General features: G+C 45.4%; 1 protein-coding gene across 1 annotated transcript in view; it reads right to left on the reverse strand.

Moving 5' to 3' along the window:
- RFTN1 (raftlin, lipid raft linker 1) overlaps positions 1-19520 on the reverse strand; it is a 220625-nt gene that overhangs the window by 13227 nt on the left and 187878 nt on the right. The window lies entirely within an intron of this gene.

The following is a 19520-nucleotide window of genomic DNA, read 5'->3' on the forward strand; positions in this document are numbered from 1 at the left end:
GATCGAGTCATCTGCATCCAGTCACAGCGGCACCACACACACACACATACACACACACCCCATGCGTGTGCACACATGCAGGGAGCCTCACCTGTGTTACGTGTCTTGCCATAAAGGAGTGAATGAAAGCTGTTTCATTTCAAATCAGGGAAGGAGGGTGGGGAGGCACTGCCCCTTGCCTTTCAATTGGAAAACCCAGTCTTGCTCCTATGGGGAGGGAATGCAGCTGGGAGGCTGCTGCCGGGGCCTCATCCTGCTTTCTGGAGAGGCTGGCCTAACTTCTGACTCTTGCCCTCACTCTGCTCTGCGTAGACTCTGCACCCCCATCTCTGCTAGGTCAGCGGTCAGGGCGGGTTCCTGGGGCTCAGGGACTGGGCGGAGATGGAAGGCAGGACTGCGGAAGAGGCACTCCACAGGGGACTCCCACACACACAAGTTACGGACCAGATCTTGCTGGGCCTGGAACATCGGTTTGAGGGGGGCGGTGCTCAGCTGGGGAGCAGCACTGCTCCGAGGAGACGATCCATGGGGAGAGGCTGTCCTGCTGGAGGCCTTTTGAGGACAGAACCAGGGGCCAGAAGAGAGATGAGGGAACAACCAGCCCTGCCGCTTCCAACGCCTTGTAAAGCTTCTATCACTGGGCACCCGTCCCAGCATGGCTACTGGGCAACCAGCATACCAAGCGAGCCTCAACCATATGAAATAAGTCTGGGCCTATGTCAGTGGTTCGGTCCCCGGCCAGTGGCATCAACTGGGAATTTGTTAGAAATGAAGAGTCTCTGGACACCATCCAGACCTACACAATCAGAAACTCTGAGGTAGTGCCCAGAAACCTGCTTTTTTCTCCACTCCCTCCCTCCCTTTCCTGCCTTCCTTCTTTCTATTAGGGCAGAAGTTCCCAGGCTAGGGATTGAATCAGAGCTGCAGCTGCAGGCCTACAGCACAGCCGCAGCACCACCACATCTGATCTGCATCTGCAACCTACAGCACAGCTCGCAGCAATGCAGGATCCTTAACTCACTGGGCGAGGGCAGGGATCAAACCTGCATCCTCATAGTAACCAGCTGGGTTTGTTTCTGCTGAGCCATAATGGAAATTCCTTTTTTTTTTCAATTTTACTTTTTAAAAACCAATTATTTAATTTTTTGCCACACCACGGCATATGGGGGTACCAGGGATCAGAGCTGAGCTGCAGTTGTGACCTATGCCACAGCTTCAGCAATGCCAGATCCTGGACCCGCTGTGCCGGGGAAAAACCCACATCCCAGCACTCCCAAGATGCTGCCTATCAGTTGCGCCACAGTGGGAACTCCAGCTTTTTTCTTTAATTGTAGTTGATTTACAATATTATATTAATTTCATGTGTACAACATTCAATATTTTTATAGATTATACTCCATATAAAGTTATTATAAAACATTGGCTACATTCTCTGTGCTGTACATTATGTCTCTGTATCTTATTTATTTTATAACTAGTAATGTGTACCTCTTAATCCCATACCCCTATCTTGCCCACACTCCCACCCCCTCTCCCCACTGGTAACCATTAGTTTATTCTCTGTGAGTCTGTTTCTGTTTTGTTATATTCATTCTTTTTTTTTTAAAGATTCTACATATAAGTGAAAACACACAGCATTTGTCTTTCTCTGACTTACTTCATTTAGTATCATAATCTCTAGGTCCATCTATGTTGCTGCAAATGGCATTACTTTGTTCCTTTTTATGGCTGACCAATATTCTATTGTATCTATGTGCCACATCTTCTTAATCCAGTCATCTCTTGCTGTACATTTGGGTTGCTTCCATGTCTTAGCTATTGCAAATAGTGCTGCTATGAACACTGGGGTGCATGTATCTTTTATAATTAGTGTTTTTTCTCTTTTTTTTTTTTTTTTTTTTTTTTTTTTTCCTTTTTAGGGCCACATGTGGAAGTTCCTGAGCTAGGGGTTGAATCAGAACTGCAGCTACCAGCCTACACCATAGCCACAACAACACAGGATCTGAGCTGCATCTGCAACCCACACCACAGTTCATGGCAACCACCGATCCTTAGCCCACTGAGTGAGGCCAGGGATCAAACCTGCATTCTCATGGATACTAGTCCAGTTCTTAACCTGCTGAAGCACAATGGGAACTCCAAGTGTTTTTATTTCCTTCAGATATATACCCGGGAATGGAAGTGCTGGATGATGTGGTAGTTCTATTTTTTTTTAAAGAGTGCTTCCAATAGTTGAGATGCAGTTAAGTCTGAGAAGCACTGCCTAAGTAATCAATTAGGTTTCCTCTGATGACAGAAAAGAGTCTGCAATTTTGTAGTTGGAATCTATCAGCTGTTACCTCAGATCTAACCCTTCCTTTCATTCTCCATGAGAGGAGAAAAAGCCGAGTTACATATATTGGTGCAGCAGAAAGGAATGGAGGGGGGAAGAGGAGAAGTGGGGGAGAGGAGAAGGGGGGGCAGGAGGAGGAGGAGAGGAAGGAGCTTGGTAGGGGGAGCAGGAAGGGCGGGAGGAGAGCTGGGTACAAGTACAACCAACTGATAGGAGAGGGACAGGAGGGGACCCTATTCTGGCCCCATCCCCGAAGCCCTGACTCAGGGCAGAGATAGTGGTGGATGACCAGGGACCCCCATGTCTGCCGGCACCCTGGGCACACGGGAACCCCCTTTTAGACCAGCACCACCCGGTATCCCTCTCGCTGAGCAGGGTTCTCACCACCTGCTGTGGCTGCTTTATCTCGAGGACCTGTGCCCCCATCCCCACATTCCTGATTGAAAGAGAGGGAGAAAACGTTAAATCCACACTCCAGCTCTGCGAGGTTATGATTACTTGGGCCTATCAAGAATAACCTCCCCACTTTATCAAGCTCTGTGACAAACCCGCCACAATCAGACAATAGCCATGGCAACCAGGACAAGCACGGTGCGCTCACAAAGCCCGAGTGGCAGGATGGAGTCCTTTTATTGGTGCCTGTGCTCCGGCCGGGTTCTCTCCTCGGGCACCCAGTGAGCAGGACAATGGATACCCCGGCGGCAGCCTGACCCACCTGCCCAGATGGGCCTCGCAGGGCTGCTTCTGCTGGGCTCTATTTTATTTCGCTTATTCACCATCTTAAAGAGAAAGACGACAGGATTTCTCCCCAAAGGTATTTCCACCCCCCTCATCGTAGGGGATGTCAGCCAGAGGGTATGGAATCAAAAAGACCAAAAGGAAAAGAGAAAACACAACCAAACATGACCCTGCTTGAGAGAGGGTTCAATCACCGGGCTATCACAGGATGGATTGAAAAGCAAAACACAAATGGTAGGGGGTGAGGTGTTTCACTCTGCCAGACTCTCCCACTCCAACTACTTGGGCTGGTCTTGATTTAATTAACAGTAAATGTGATTTTCCACAAGCACCTATCAAAGCCGGTGTGCACAGTATCAATACAGTCAGAAGATGACATTTCCAAAATATGACATGAGCCCCACGCAGTAGGTGGAAAGAGGCTTTCAAGTCCATTAGCTAAGAAAGGTGGTTGGAAATGCACCGGCTGGAAGGCTCTCTTTGATCTGCTTTCCTGTGACACTACAGTGAGGAGAGAAAAAGCACAAACAGCACTCCAAAGCCAGCCTGCTCATCAAACGAAAAGACATTTCTTTCTGGGAACAGGAGCAGAAATTTTAATTAACTCTCCACTCTCCTGTGTGGCTATGCAATCTCCGATCACACCTGGAGTGTTAAAAAAAGAGAAAGAGAGAGAGAGAGAATGGCCTGTGGTTCTTTGACTTGTATAAAAGGGATTCATTTGTATTTATGGCTCTTTTTCTCTTTTGTTCCCTACAATTTCTCCGGTGGTCGCAAATCCACTAAAGAAACAGGTGTCCAAGACAACCTTCCTTTACCCTCCCAAAACAGGACAACACAAAGTAGAGTTTACTAAGACATGCGCTGGTTTTTTGATCCTTTTTAAGATCCTCTGTGCAGGGAGTATTACGAGGTAACTCACTGGCCCAGTGAGAAAGTTCGTATCCTGTATGTCAGTTTGCTCATTTTCTTCTCGTTTATGGAAGAATCTGGGAGAAAGGCAGTTTAAAAAACAAGACTGGAGTTCCTGTCGTGGCGCAGTGGTTAACGAATCCGACTAGGAACCATGAGGTTGCAGGTTCGGACCCTGCCCTTGCTCAGTGGGTTAACGATCCGGCGTTGCCGCGAGCTGTGGTGTAGGTTGCAGACGCGGCTCGGATCCCGCGTGGCTGTGGCTCTGGCGTAGGCCGGTGGCTGCAGCTCCGATTCGACCCCTAGCCTGGGAACCTCCATATGCCGCGGGAGCGGCCCAAGAAATAGCAACAACAACAACAACAAAAGACAAAAGACAAAAAACAAACAAACAAAAAAAAAAAACAAGACTTTGCTCTTTATTCATGACTGTAAATGAGAGGAATTTGATTTCCATGTCTGAAAAGTGTGCAGGACCTCTGGGTTGGCCTCTACTCCTGAAACAGTGCCGGAGACAGGATGTCTCTGCTCCCAAAAGCCACCAGCTGGGGCCTTCCCTGATTTCCCGAGAGCGCACCTGAAGCAAGAGCCCTGCAAGAGTCTTTTGTAAAATTGCCACCAATCCACTAGCGCCTAACACTTATTGGCAGGCCATGTTTATTACTACTTCCTTACTTATCAGTGTTAGGTATCTTTTGATTTCCCAGCATGGGAAATGAAAGCATAGCACTCCCTTACACATTTAATTTCCCTTTCCTGGTGCCCCAAATGGTTACCACATAATTTTAATTAATCAAGCGTCTGTGTTTATGTTATTACAACTTTGCAAATATTGTTTGTGGTTGGGTCAAGTAATGCCGATGACCACACCTTCGTTTTAAAATGTAACCCTTTATTTTTCCTGGAGTTAACTGTGGCTTCATTTCCCACCCCCCATCTCTCTGGCTGTCCATGAACCCATCACTAATGCATTCCACATATTCCAACGTCTCTATTTTATGCCTATCAATAAATAGCCCATACGCCTAAGTACATTAGTTCTATTTTTTTCCCACTTAGAGACACCATTTCTGGAGCTTCTGTACCTGTGCTCCAACCTGGTGTGGAGGTGTCCCAAGCCTAAGTTCTCCCTCCACTGCTGTCTATGGCTGGTGTTTTTTCTTTCTTGGTTCCTTTCTCATTTTGCTGGAGCACTTCCCTAGTGGCTCCCTAGGAAACAATGCCCTAGAAGTCATTTGTAACTTGAACTCCTAAAAAGTCTTTGTCTTCCCCCTTAGCTAATAGTTTGGGTGCAGAAGTCTAGGCTGAAATTTATTTTTTCTCTAACATTTTTAGAGTATTGCTCCACTAGCTTCTAGATGTCAGTGTCTCTCTTGCTATGTCTATTTGGATTACTAACACTTAGATTGCTTTGGAAAATTTTAGGATATTTTTCTCCATGAAGTTCCAGAATTTCACAATATGCCTCCATGGTTTTTTTTTTTTAATATAAACTTTATTTCATCACATTATAAGGGTGAAAGAACTTTTTTTGTTTGTGTGGGTTTTTTTGTGTGTGTGTGTCCTTTTAGGGTCACATCTTTGGCAGTTTTTTGTTTGTTTGTTTCTTTCCAACTCAAAGGGCTGTACACCTAATGGCTTCACCTCAAAGGATTCTTATCCTTTGGCTCTGAAAAGTGTCCCTTTTTTTTTCTTTGATAATTTTTCTTTCCTCAATTTCCGTTTTCCTTTTTTCTGGACTTCCTATTGGTTGCAATGTAGCATTGATATTTTAATTTTATTGCCTTTCCTTCTGTTTTTTTTTTTTTATTTTACCTTCTGAAAGATATCCTTTATTTTATTTTCCAGACGTTTCCTTATGTTTTAAGATGCTCTGCTGCCCTATTTTCAGACCCCAAAGTGCTTTCTTATCTTTTGACTATTTCTTATTTTTTTTTTTTTAAATAGCATCTTGTTTTTGTTTCATGGATACATATGTTCTGACTCTTTAAGTGGTTTCGTCTGATCCCTGCAGGATCTCCACAGTCACTGGATTACATGAGGCAGAGGTGAGAGTCAGGGATCTTACCACATTGTGTGAGCACTTCAAACCAATGCCCTGATTTTCAGCTCTGAGTTCACATGCCACCATCCTGGAGGGATTTGCTCTTTGAAGACAGGAGCTTCCTTGGTCCCTTCTACATCCAGGTGCAGCTTCCTCCACTTTGCTAAAGCAATCAGTCTTCCCCATGCACCTGCTGTCTTCTAAATAGTAGGTGGAATCACTCATCTTCCACTTTGTTTTCTTTCAATCTTGTTTTTGTGGGTATCTATCTATCTATCTATCTATCTATCTATCATTCTTTTAGTATCAGTTCACTGGGATTTTTCTTTTATTTTGGCCATGCCCAGAGCATGTGGAAGTTTCCAGGGCCAGGGATCAAACCAAACCCATGCCATAATCCTTAACCTACTGAGCCATCAGGGAGCTCCTGGGATGTTTCAGAAGAGAGAAGCAATAGATGCCTGTGTCCAAGCCCCCACATTTAATACAATTTTATTATTTTAATTTGTAAAGGGTTTATTGGAAACCATTTCTAAACAGTTTAGAATCCAGGAGCCATAATGTTAAAATATAATCTGGTGACATAAAACCCCTTCTGCATGGCAGAAGTCAAGGTAAGCAAAGTCAAAAGACAAGTGACATGATGGGAAAATATTTGTAGTTTGAATTATAGTCAAAAAAGAATTCCCAAAAAGTGCTAAGAAAAAAAATTCAGTAATCCCCATTTTAAAGATGGGATGAGGACAGGAAGAGAGTCACAGAAATAGAAACTTCTAAGGGCCATAAAGCACAGGACAATACGCCAAATCTCACAGTAAGAGAAGTGCAGATCCAAACTACCCTGAGATACTATAGTTTCGCCTCCAGTACTGGACAAACACCAGAGTTCGACAACTACTTAGGTGACAAAGCTGTGGGGAGGCAAGAATTCTCATACACGGCTGGCAGGAGGGCAGATTCAACCTTAGGCAGAACAACTGGACAGCAACTCTCAAAATTACAAATACATTTATTACCCTTTGACACAACAATCTCACTCCTTGGATGTGATCTGATATACAAAAAACGACAAGTTCACAAAGTTACTCACTGGAGAACTGTTTGCAATACCCTGAACACCACCTGTATCCATTGACGTTGGGCTTGTTAAAGGAATTGCGTTGTCTCCATCCAATGGCTGGGGAGGGTGTGGGGCGGGGTAATGGCTGTTTATGTGTTGAACCAAGGGATACAGGACAAGGACCAGACAAGAGGGAATGGTTCCATCTCCGACATGGAACCATTCTCAGGGAATGGTTTGAGGACCCTGAAGAAAAGGGTAGGATGGAGTTCCTGTTGTGGGTTAGCAGGTTAAGAACCTAATATAGTGTCCATGAGGATGTGGGTTCGATCCCTGGCCTTGCTCAGTGGGTTAAGAATGTGGCGCTGCCATGAGCTGCAGGGTAGCTCACAGATGCAGCTCAGATCCCTGTGCCTGTGCTGTAGGCTGGCATGTGGCTCCCATTCAACCCCTGGCAAGGAGTTATAGCTCTGCTCTGACCCCTAGCCTGGGAACTTCCATATGCCACAGGTACTGCCCTAAAAAGAAAAAAGGGGTGGGGGGGATGGTAGGAGAGAGCTAGATAAAACGGGGCCCACAGCAGAAAGCCTAATGCCCCCCTCACTCCTGCAAATAAGTCCACATTCTAATCCCTGGGGCCTGGGAAGCTGTTACCTCCTACAGTAAAAGGGATTTGGCAGGTCGACGAAGCTAAAGATCTTGCCGTGAGGAGACGGATCAGGAGGGCGCAGCATAAAATCAAAAGGGTCCTTAGAAGAGAGGCAGGAGGGGGTCAGAGTCAGGGAAGGAGACCTGAGGATGGGAGCAGAGGGCAGAGTGACGGACCACGCGCAGGTTTGGCCTCTAGAAACTGAAAGCAAGGAGCAGATTCCCCCAGACATACTGCACCTCGGCCAACACCGTGACTATAATCCCATTTTGGAATTCAAGCTGGTTTTCAGAACTGTTAAAGAGAACACATTTGTGTTGTCTTCAGCTGCTAGGTTTGTAGTAATTTGTTACAGCAGCGATAGGATGCTAATACACGGTCTAAAGTCAGGGAGAGGTCAGGATTAAAACAAAGACTTAGGGGCGTCGGCCAGCTCAGGGCAGGTGACAACTCAAGGAGTGGTGTGCCTGGCTCAGGCAGGGTCTCCTGGGGCAGGGGGAGCAGAAGATGGTAAAAAGCACTGAGCTGAGAGGAACTGGCCCTGGGGCAGCGCAGGGGAGGAAACAGGTTTAAGAGAAAGATCCACGGCATCTAGTGTCTTGAGAGGGAACCTGAAAAACCTTCTCTGGATGGACGGTGAGGACACTTCAGCAGGGAAGCCGTGAATGGCAAGAGGGCAAGCAAACACATTCGTGGGAAATCTGGGCTTCGTTGCGGTGACTTTTCCTGGGTTCTTAGGAGACCCTGGCCGTGATGGCACAAGAAGAGAGGCGTTCACGTGCTCAGGTGATGGGATAGTAGACCCCTAAGGTGGGGCAGGGGGAACACCAAGCTGGGGAGAAGGAGTGTCCCATCTCTATTATCAAGTGGAAAGTTGACGCAGTAACACTGGGGTGCGTGGTCTCACAGAAAACTCTGCGAGTCCCTCAGTCCCCCAAGGGCCAGGCTATAGTCAGTACCTCTATTCACTTACGAATCTCACTTTCAGTCAACCTGGCTCTGTGCTGGGCACCTGGCAAACACGTGTAAGCCTCTCCTGCTGCAGGAAGCCCTGGTCTAGGAGGGTGGGGGGAGCAAACAGATGGTCCCCCCCCAGGACGGAAGCCACGATGCTGTGTGCTGGAGGGAAGGAGGGAGGAAAGAATGACATGCCCCTCGTTCTCTCCAGGGCAAAGGCAAATCCTGCTGAAACCAGCGGCAGCCGGCGGCCCTGCCTTCCCGGCCCCCATCTTCCCCAGGCCTCCTGCAGGACCACAGGCTCTGCCAGGCGAGGGAGGGGCAACGCCGCTGAGGCCGGCTGGAGATGTTGTTTTCCTCTTTGTTTTACACACAATGCCCCAGAAAAACATTTTGCTGATATGTAATTAGGCCAACATAATAGAGTCTAAGGAAGCCGTCCATCTCATTTTAGACAACTTCAGCTTTCATAACGTTCAAAGAGAATACGTTAAAAAAAAAAAAAAAAAGGCTTAGTGCTCAGATGCAGAAAAGGGGGCAGATGAAAACACATGCAGTGTGTGGAAAGCTTCCTTTCCAGGACTCTTTACCCGCCCCTCTTCTGGTGAATTCACATCTTAGCCTGATTTCCTCTACCACGCAAGAAAGGCAACAAACTCTGTCGCCCTATGAGAGCCCAATAATAATAATGACTATTATCTGAGATCCATCATTTACCAAAAATGGCCTCAATGATTGTCTCCCGCACCCAGGCCTCTTTACAGGATAACTCTGCAGCCCCTCCCATGAAGAGGCAGGACCCATTTCTCCAGCCCCTGAATCCGGGCTGGGCTTGTGACTTGCTCTGACCAACAGATTCTGGTAGATGTGACATCACAGTTGTTCTCAGCCTAGACCTCCAGTGACCTTGCTGCTTGCACCTGCTCTCAGAAACCACACCTACTGTGTGAGCACAAGTCCAGGCTGGCCCGTGGATGGTAAGATCATGTAGCCTAATCAACTGGCAGAACTGAGAGACGCCATCTTCGACCAGTGAGCCACCAGGAGACCCGCCAGGGACACAGAGGCCCTGCTGAGATTAGAGATGCTTAGGCCAGATCAGCAGAATCACCCTGGCTGACCCATTCACTCAGTACAATAAGGGGTGACTATTTAAAATTTTTTTCCTCTTTTTAGGGCTGCACCTGTGGCATATGGAAGTTCCAGGGCTGGGTTGAATTGGAGCTGCAGCTGTAGGCTGACACCACAGCCACAACACCACCAGATCCAAGGCTTGTCTGTGACCTACACCACAGCCCATGGCTATGCTGGGGTCCTTAACGAGCAAGGCCAGGGATCAAACCCAGATGGATACCAGTTAGGTTCGTAACCCACTTAGCCACAACGGGAACTCCGAGGGGTGGTTATTTTAATTTACAAAGCTTTGGGGTGCCTTATTCCATAGCAGAAGCCAACTAATATGTTTTGATTGTTCTAGGAAGAGCCAAATGCCCAGGCAAATCTCTAGGAGAAAATCAGAACAAAAGTCACCTCATCTGATTTGAGGAAATGGAATGTAACAGTTCCTATTGCATGGCGTTCGAGGTTGCTCATTTCTCCCCACGCTCAAAGCTGGCACATCCAGCCCTCATCTCATCCAGGCCAGACACAGTGTGACCTGGCACAACACCTTGCAGTCTCATTTATGACAAGCTACCGTGAGGCCTAGCCTTGCCACCAGTGTACCCTGGGAGGGAGAGATAAAACCCCCGCAGGGGAAGAGCTTGGTCGCTCAAGATGCTTCTTCTCCCCAAGTACCACACACGCCAAGCTGGCAAGGAAACCAAACCTGCACTGCAAGATAACACTCTCCTGGATTCCAGGTTGGGAGGGTGAAGTGGTCCTGGGATGTGGGGCTTGGGGAGAGGGGTTAGGGGCTGTGGGCCAGGAGAGACAGGAAGTGCACGCACGCATCAGGGCTGGATGGAAGGGAGAACCATGCCGGGTGTATGACAACAAAGGGCTCCCAGATTTATACTGGAGGTAATGATGCCTCACGTTTCAAGGTGAAAGGGGCACAGCTGGAGCAGACTCTGACCATGGACAGGAGCAGACGCTGCTGCAGTTTTGAATGCAAACAGTTAAGCAACTAGAAGCCGTTACATCCTGTGGCTGCTCTGCAGGACCACATACCGAGACAGCACGAGGCATGCGTCCTCCAGAAGCTGACATTTCACACACACACTGGTGGCACCAGGGGTGAGCACGTCCTCTCCGGCAGAGTTGGAAAGAGCTTTGTTTGATAACAATTAAACAAGAAACATTTTCTCATCCAGGGGCTTGCCAAGTCCCTCCTACTTGCTTTGAGGATGGAGAGGAAACTCAACTTTCTGGAAGTAAATGGCATTTGTCACCCTATTACTCTCTTTAGATGAGATGAGGTGAATGAGGAATTCCCCACCAGCCCCCGTTTTCTTTTCTTTTCTTTTTTTTTCTTTTCAGGGCCTCATCTGCAGCATATGGAAGCTCCCAGGCTAGGGGTCTAATCAGAGCTTAGATGCCAGCCTACTCCACAACCACAGCGATGCCAGATCTGAGCCACATCTATGACTTACTCCACAGCTGGTGGCAACACCAGATCCTTAACCCACTGAGTGAGGCCAGGGATTGAACCCGCATCCTCACAGTAACTATGTTGGATTTTTAACCCTCTGAGCCACAATGGCAACGCCCCAGGAATCCTATTTTTAAACCTCCTTTCTTATTGTTTCACTTTATCTACCACCTAGAAAAGAGAGGATTTGAAAAGAGCTTTCCCAGTGTATATAATTAAAAGGGATTTACTTTGGAGTGGGAGGTGGGGAAGTTTGTCAGCAAAAATTTAAAACTACATCAAAGTTATCAACTTTAACGACAGGTGACTCCAGACTGCTTACCAATCATAAAATGCTAACCCAGGGGAGGTCCTTGAAGAATGGCTGGCTCCAAATCCTAGCAGAGGAGGAAATGGATGTTAAGGGTTATTCCACTGTCACAGGGCAGGCCAGCAGCAGAACTGCAAAGCACAGTCACTCTTCAAAGAAAGTAAGACTTCTGACACTGGGGAACACTCAACATGTTTTGCCTCCCTGACTTTCTCTACCTGGTAAGTTCAAGGGACCACATTCCCACTTCAGCATTCAGCCAATATTCTTTCCAGTCAATATCCTCTTGGTGGTGACCCAATTGTCAGCCTCTCGTTGCCATGGTTACCAGAATTCTACCTCAACCCTCTCCCTGGACTCAGATGATGTTGCACGAAACCCCAGCATGTGCTCTGAGGACCCAGCTCCTAGGAAAGGGGCTTCTACTAGGGCTCCCGAGGTGCTGGGGAACCACCACCAGGAATAGCCAGCCTTCAGGACAAGTGGGCTGCCAGTTCCCCCGTTCCCAGAGTCCTTTTCTTGTCTCTGGCTCCCTGCTCTCTACAGCCTGGAGATACGTGCACCACAGCCTGGAACAGATGCACTGCTGGGCTTCCATTAGCATCTGGGTTGTGACTCACCAAAGAAGAGGGCTGATGGAGAGACAACCAAAGTCAAGACAATGAGGAGTTCCCGTCATGGTGCAGCGGAAATGCATCCAACTAGGAACCATGAGGTTGAGGGTTTGATTCCTGACCTCACTCAGTGGGTTAAGGATCCGGCGTTGCCATGAGCTGTGGTGTAAGTTGCAGACACGGCTCAGATCTGGCATTGCTGTGGCTGTGGCATAGGCTGGAAGCTACAGCTCGATTAGACCCTTAGCCTGGGAACCTCCATATGCTGCTGGTCGGCCCTAAAAGACAAAGGAAAAAAAAAAAAGCATTGAAAATGGTCTCGGAGAGACTGGCCAACTCTGTGTGGAGGCCGGAAGAAAACCCTATGACCCCCTGTCCCCTGCTCTAGTGCTTCATCATATTGCTCACTACTCAGCACTGACCTGCTTATCTGTTTAGTACTCTCTCCTTTACTGGAATGCATCCTCCACAAAGGCAAGGAGTTTATCTTATTCCCAATGACTCCGAAGCAATGAGGGAAACGTCCGGCATGAAAACAGGTGAGTGAATGAATGAAGACATCTTTTCTAGCATTTCTGGGGTAGGTTCTGCCCCACTGTCTTATATTCTCAAACTCTTATCAAAACTGCCGGACATCACCAACACTAACGAGAAATGAGTCTGCCATTAAAAATGAGAGTTAGTCTGCCAGGATGCTCTGATACCATCCTTCTGACCTTTCTGGACATGGAAGTCAGAAATACATTCATGTATGAAATTTTTTTTACGGCCACGCCCAAAGCGCATGGAAGTTCCTTGGCCCAAGACTGATCCGAGCAGCCGTGACCCATGGCCTCAGCTGCAGCAATGCTGGATCCTTTAACCCACTGTGCTGGGCCAGGGAATAAACGTGCACCTCCACAGCCACCCGAGCCACTGCGATCAGATTCTTAATCCACTGCACCACAGCAGGAACCCTCATGTATGAAAATTAAATGCAGGGTCATGTGGGTCACCGACCACTAAGGCCATTGGTTGCTTTAGCAAAAATCGGTAAATTATTAATTGGTTATTAATTATTATTTGGTCACACGCAAACGTCTTCTTTCCCTGCATCTGTGCCACTGCACTGTGCTACAGATGCTTCTACCAAGCGGTGGTACGTAATTCTCTACCTCTGGAACTGGAACTTAGTTTTGTGACTTCTTTTGGATATGAATAGATATTAATGAGTCAATAGGGTATTTATAATATTTCAATAGGTTACTAACAAATGTGTTACAAACCAAAGCATGACATGAGCTAGCACACTGGGGCTCTTGTGGCTCCTATGACCGCCCTCCTGAGAAGAAGTCTGCGCTAGCATACTAGAGGTTAAGACACACAAGGCCCTGTGGCCCCAGCCAACAGCCAGTCAACTGTTAGACACACGAGTGAGGTCACCCTTCATCCTCTGGCCATCACTTGATGCAAAAGAGAGCCCAAGAGAGGTCAGCTAAGCTGCTCCAGAGCAGAAGAACTACTCAGCTGACCCAAAGAATCATCAGCTCAATAAATGGTTATTTGAAGCTGTGAAGTTTGTAGTAGTTTGTTATACAGCAAGCACGAACTGATACAGACTGTAAAACAACACATTTATCATTTAATAGACACAAGACTACCTGCTTCTTTCAAAGTGATTTTGTCTTCATATGGGAAAGTGACTCTGCACAATCTTGCGGCCTAAGTTTTATCTTTATGATGATACTCACTCCTCACATTCTTGTCCCAAGTCCTCTTCTGAAAAGCATTTTTAAGGGGAAATCAAAAGTAAAATTTGTTTCCATGGGATAAAAAGTAGCTAGCTTTAAAATGTATGGACCTTTAAGCCAAAATGTGATATGAAACACAACGATAAAGCTAAAGAAGAATCATGATTTATAAGAGCAAAAGATAGAAACCATCTAAAATCCAATAGAAAATAAAGTAGATTGTTCATATACCAACATATTCTACAGCATTTAAAATGATGAAATAGAAAGAGAATGAAAAATATAATCCCATTTTTAAAATATATGTAAATGTAGAGAATATATATTAGAAGAATACACACCAAGATATTATATCACTCCCTCATGTATACTGTAGCACAATTCATAGTAGCCAAAATACAGAAGCAACCTGAGTCCACCAACAGATGGATTGATAAAGAAGATGCGGTACATATATGCAATGGATATTACTCAGCCATAAAAAAGAATAAAATAATGCCATTTGCAGCAACATGGATGGATCTATAGATTATCCTACAAAGTGAAACAAGTCAGACAGAGAAAGACAAATATATGATATTGCTTGTATGTGGAATCTAAAAAAAGATACAAATAACTTGTTTACAAAACAGAAAGAGACCCACAGACTTAGAAAACAAACTTACGGTTACCAAAGGGGAAAGGAGGAAGAATAAATTAAGATTTTAGTATCAACAGATACACACTACTGTACATAAGATAGAAAACCAACAAGGACCCACTGTATAGCACAGGGAATTACACTCAATATCTTGCAATAATCTATAACAGAAAAGAATCGGAAAAAGAATATATGAACACTTGAAACTAACACATTATAAATCAACTATACATCTATAAAAATTAAAGTAAAAAAACTTTTTCAAAAATAGGTAAATAGAGGGATAGCTCTATAGATAGCTAAAGCATGATATATATGCTAAGAAGATTTTAATAAAAATTATTAAACAAGGAATTCCTGTTGCGGTACAGTGGTTAATGAATCCAACTAGGAACCATGAGGTTGCAGGTTCGGTCCCTGTCCTTGCTCAGTGGGTTAACGATCTGGCATTGCTGTGAGCTGTGGTGTAGGTCGCAGACGCAGCTCGGATCCCGCATTGCTGTGGCTCTGGCGTAGGCTGGCAGCTATGCTCTGATTTGACCCCTAGTCTGGGAACCTCCATATGCCGTGGGAGCAGCCCAAGAAATGACAAAAAGACCAAAAAAAAAATTATTAAACAAGTATAAAAAGATACTATGTGAATATCTTCTTAGTTATGATGAAAGTGGGATGATTTTTGCTTTCTTTTTCTTATTTGTATTTTCTAAACTTTCTTCAATTACATGTAACAATTTTTCACAACTTAAAATAGAATTGACATGTCTAAAAACTGACTCATTTATAGTACACGATTCAATGGTTTTTAATTTATTCACGAAGTTATGCAATCATCACCATGGTATAAATTTAGACTATTTTCATCACCTCCCACCAAATTCTTGTCCCCACTGTCAGTCATTCTCTTTCCTTCCACTTTACCTCTAGGCAACCACCAATCAACTTTCTACAGATTTGCCTAATTTGGACATTGCATATAAGCGGAATCATACAGCTTGTGGTCTTTTGTAACTGGCTAGTTTCATTTTAGCATAATGTTTTCAAGGTTCATCCACACCATATCATGCATTAGGACTTCATTCCTTTTTACCGCTGAATAATATTCCGCTGCATGCTAATATTCCATAATACATATTTTACTTATTCATCACATAATAGGTATCTGGATTGTCTCTACTTTTTGGATATTATGAATGATGCTGCTATGCAGGTTCACGTATAGGCTTTTTTTTTTTTCCTTTTTAGGGCCACACCTGTGAGATATGGAAGTTCCCCTGGCTAGGGATCAAATCAGAGCTACAGCTGCTGGCCTATACCACAGCAACTCGGGATCCCTGACCCATTGAGCGAGGTCTCATGGACACTGCTTGGATTAGTTTCCACTGTGCCACAACGGGAACTCCACGTATAGGCTTTTACGTAGACCCGTGCTTTCATTTCTCTTGGATATATGCCAGTGGAATTACTGGGTTGGTCATATAGTAACTATGCTTAATATTTTGAGGAACTGTGCATGCATCGTTTTTGCAATAAGAAAAAGAAAGTTACAAAAATTTAAGACCAGATGTCTTGGCCTCGTTAGACTAGCTTCCGAGCCTTCTTGTCTAATTTGCCAAGTGTATTCCTTTCACCTTGGCTGAAGGGGGTGTTTAAGAATTTTGCCTCAGAGTTCCCATCGTGGCTCAGGAGTTAACAAACCCGACTAGGATTCCTGAGGAAGTGGGTTAGCTCCCTGGCCTCGCTCAGTGAGTTGAGGATCCGGTGTTGCTGTGAGCTCTGGTGTAGGTCGCAGAGGTGGCTCGGATCTGGCTTTGCTATGGCTGTGGCACAGGCTGGCAGCTGTAGCTCTGATTTGATCCTATGGACTCATGTGCCACAGGTGTAGCCCTAAAAAGAAAAAAAAAAAAAAAAAAAGAATTGTGCCTCAAAAGGGCCTTAGTAGAGCTGGAAGGGATCGTGGTGGTTTTCTGTCCAGTGATGCCCTGCTGGTTGGATTTTTTTTGTTTGTTTTCATTTTTGGCCACCCTGCAGCATATGGCACTCCTGGGCCAGGGATCAGCTCTGAGCCACAGTTGAGACAACAGTGGATCCTTAACCCACTGTGCCAGGTTGGGGATCATACCCGTGTCCCAGTGCTCCCAAGACACCCCAATCCTGCTGCGCCACAGCAGGAGCTCGTTGGTTGGCTGGATTCTTAATATGCAGATCCCTAGTCCCCACCCCCAGACCTAACTCAGTCTGAATCCCCAGGGGTAACATCTGGGTCTGTGTATTCTCATCAAGTCCCCAGGTACCTCTGAGGATCAGCAAGGTTTGGGAACCGCTTCTCTAGTGCTTCCTGTCCAAAGCAGGAAGGCCATTTTCTGAGAGACAGTAACTAAACAGGAGAATCACTCTGGCACTTGGGAGTTAACAGCCTCATGCCCTAGCCTCTTCCACTGCCAGATAGTTCCACAAGAGCTTTCCAAAGGGACCTAGTTTCCCCCTTGTAATCAAGGAAAACAGAGTCTACCCCCTTTATCAGAGGTTTGCCCTTCAAAGGTGTGGAACCAGCTTCCTGACTGCCACTGTTTTTTCCTCCTCCAACATAAACATGCCCAATTGTTTTCAACCATTTCCAGGCATGTCCTCCACCACTGTCCACTCCCCTAAGCTGCCTGTGTTTCTCATCAAATACGGCAGCGTGGTGGGCACAAGACTCCTAGTCAGCCAGTATCACACTGAAGAACAGAAGGATAACAACCTGCCATGTGCATTTTCATAATATGGCCAGTTTTCTTTCATAGGCAGCAGTAACCTCATGTTGTTCTATATCCACCCAACCAATGTTTGATGAAAACTTGTAATACATAAGGAATTCACTTGGATCCAGGGAACATGAACGTCAGGAATGGCTAGTCTCTGATTTGAGAAGTGGGCAGAGCTATTAAAATATTAAATTAACTCTATGACATATGATGCAGCAATTCCATTCCTGAGCATACGTCTGGACAAAACCATAATTCAAACAGCTATGTACACTTCTGTGCTCATTGCAGCACTATTTACAATAGTCAAGACAAGGAAACAACTTAAATGTCCATTGGCAGATAAATGGATAAAGAAGATGTTGTACATATATACAATGGAATACTACTCAGCCATAAAAAAGAATAAAATAGGAGTTCCCATTGTGGCTCAGCAGAAATGAATCTGACTAGCATCCATGAGGATGCAGATTTGATGCCTTGCTCAGTGGGTTAAGGATCTGGCATTGCTGTGAGCTGTGGTATAGGTTGTAGACGTGGCTAGGATCCTGAGTTGCTGTGGCTGTGGTATAGGCCAGCAGCCATAGCTCCAGTTCAACCCCTAGCCTCGGAACTTCCACATGCCGCAGGTGCAGCCTTAAAAAGAAAAAAAGAAGAATGAAATAATGCCATTTGCATCAACCTGTATGGACCTAGAGATTATTACATTATGTCAGAAAGAGAAAGACAAATACCACACAATATCACTTATATGTGGAATCTAAAATATGACACAAACAAACTTATTTCCAAAATAGAAACAGACTCACAGACACAGAGGACAGATTTGAGGTTGCCAAGGAGTAGAGGAGACAAGGAAGGGATGGACTGGAAGTTTGGGCTTAGCAGGTGCAAACTATTACATATGTTCCACTGTATAGCACAGGGAACAATGCTCATTATCCTGTGATAGAACATAATGGAAAAGGATATGAAAAAGAATGTGAATATATGTATAACTGCATCACTTTGCTGTACAGCAGAAATTAACACACTGTAAATCAAATATATTTCAATAACATAAATTTACACACATTAAATAACCAAAGGAAGGTAGAGCACAGTAAGTGCCAAAAAAAAAAAAAAAAAAAAAAAAAGGGAGAGCAAATCCAGCCAATGGCATCAAAGACGACTTCACAAAGGGTTAGGCCATGAAGGGTAAGGGCCCAGAAGGTGAAGACTTGGGTGGAAAGGGGACTCAGCAGAGGGCAGGACAGAACAAAAATGGAGGGACAAGTAACCAGCGTGTGGTGTGGAAACCCCTCTCTGTCACAGCTCAGAGCACCCGGAGTGTTTGGAGAGGCGTAGTGGGTACGCACTTCACCTGAATTAAACTTATTAGCATTGTTTTCAAATCAAATCACTGCCATTCTGTGTCATTGATTTTTTGTTTTTTTTTTGCACTTAAATGCAATTGATTTTTTTGGATACTTAAATGTATCCTATTACATTGATTTGGGGGTGGTTTTGACTCAACCTTGATAAACTAGTAGATAATGAGATCAGAAGGAGTTTAAAAAGTCAAGGAAAACTACTCAAAAAAAAAAAAGCTGGATAAGATAAGTTCTTTTCAAGGTTTCTTGTTTTGTTTCTTTTCCTTCTTTTTTTCTTTTCTTTTTTTTTTTTTTTTTCCTTTTTTTAGGGCCGCACCTGTGGCATATGGAAGTTCCTAGGCTAGGGGCTGAATTGGAGTTGCAGCTGCCGGCCTACACCACAGCTAAAGCACAAGATCCGAGCCAAGTTTGCGACCTACACCAAAGCTCATGGCAACCCACTGAGTGAGGCCAGGGATCAAACCTGCCTCCTCTTGGATCCTAGGCAGATTCCTTAGCCACTGAGCCATGAAGGGAGCTCCTGTTTCTTTTCCTTAAACAAAAAAGGAGTAGCAGGCTTCCCACAAACATCAATTATAATCTTATTTAGAAGTCCCAAAAATAGGTGACAGCAGACAAAGATTCAGAAAAAGCAGCTCTGGTTACCACTGCCTTGGGTGATTTGTCCAGAATCACCGCGACTCCTCATTCTCAAACATGCCCTCCCCACCCCCCAGGCCCCCTGTGCCCAACTGAAATGTTTTTGTGGAATCCGGAGCATCCCTGTTCTCTGGATCCTGATGGCCAGCCAGCATACTCCACAGCCTCCCAGCTTTGGTCCTTCC

The sequence above is a fragment of the Sus scrofa genome, chromosome 13, assembly GCF_000003025.6.
Source record: "Sus scrofa isolate TJ Tabasco breed Duroc chromosome 13, Sscrofa11.1, whole genome shotgun sequence".
NCBI lineage: Eukaryota > Metazoa > Chordata > Mammalia > Artiodactyla > Suidae > Sus > Sus scrofa.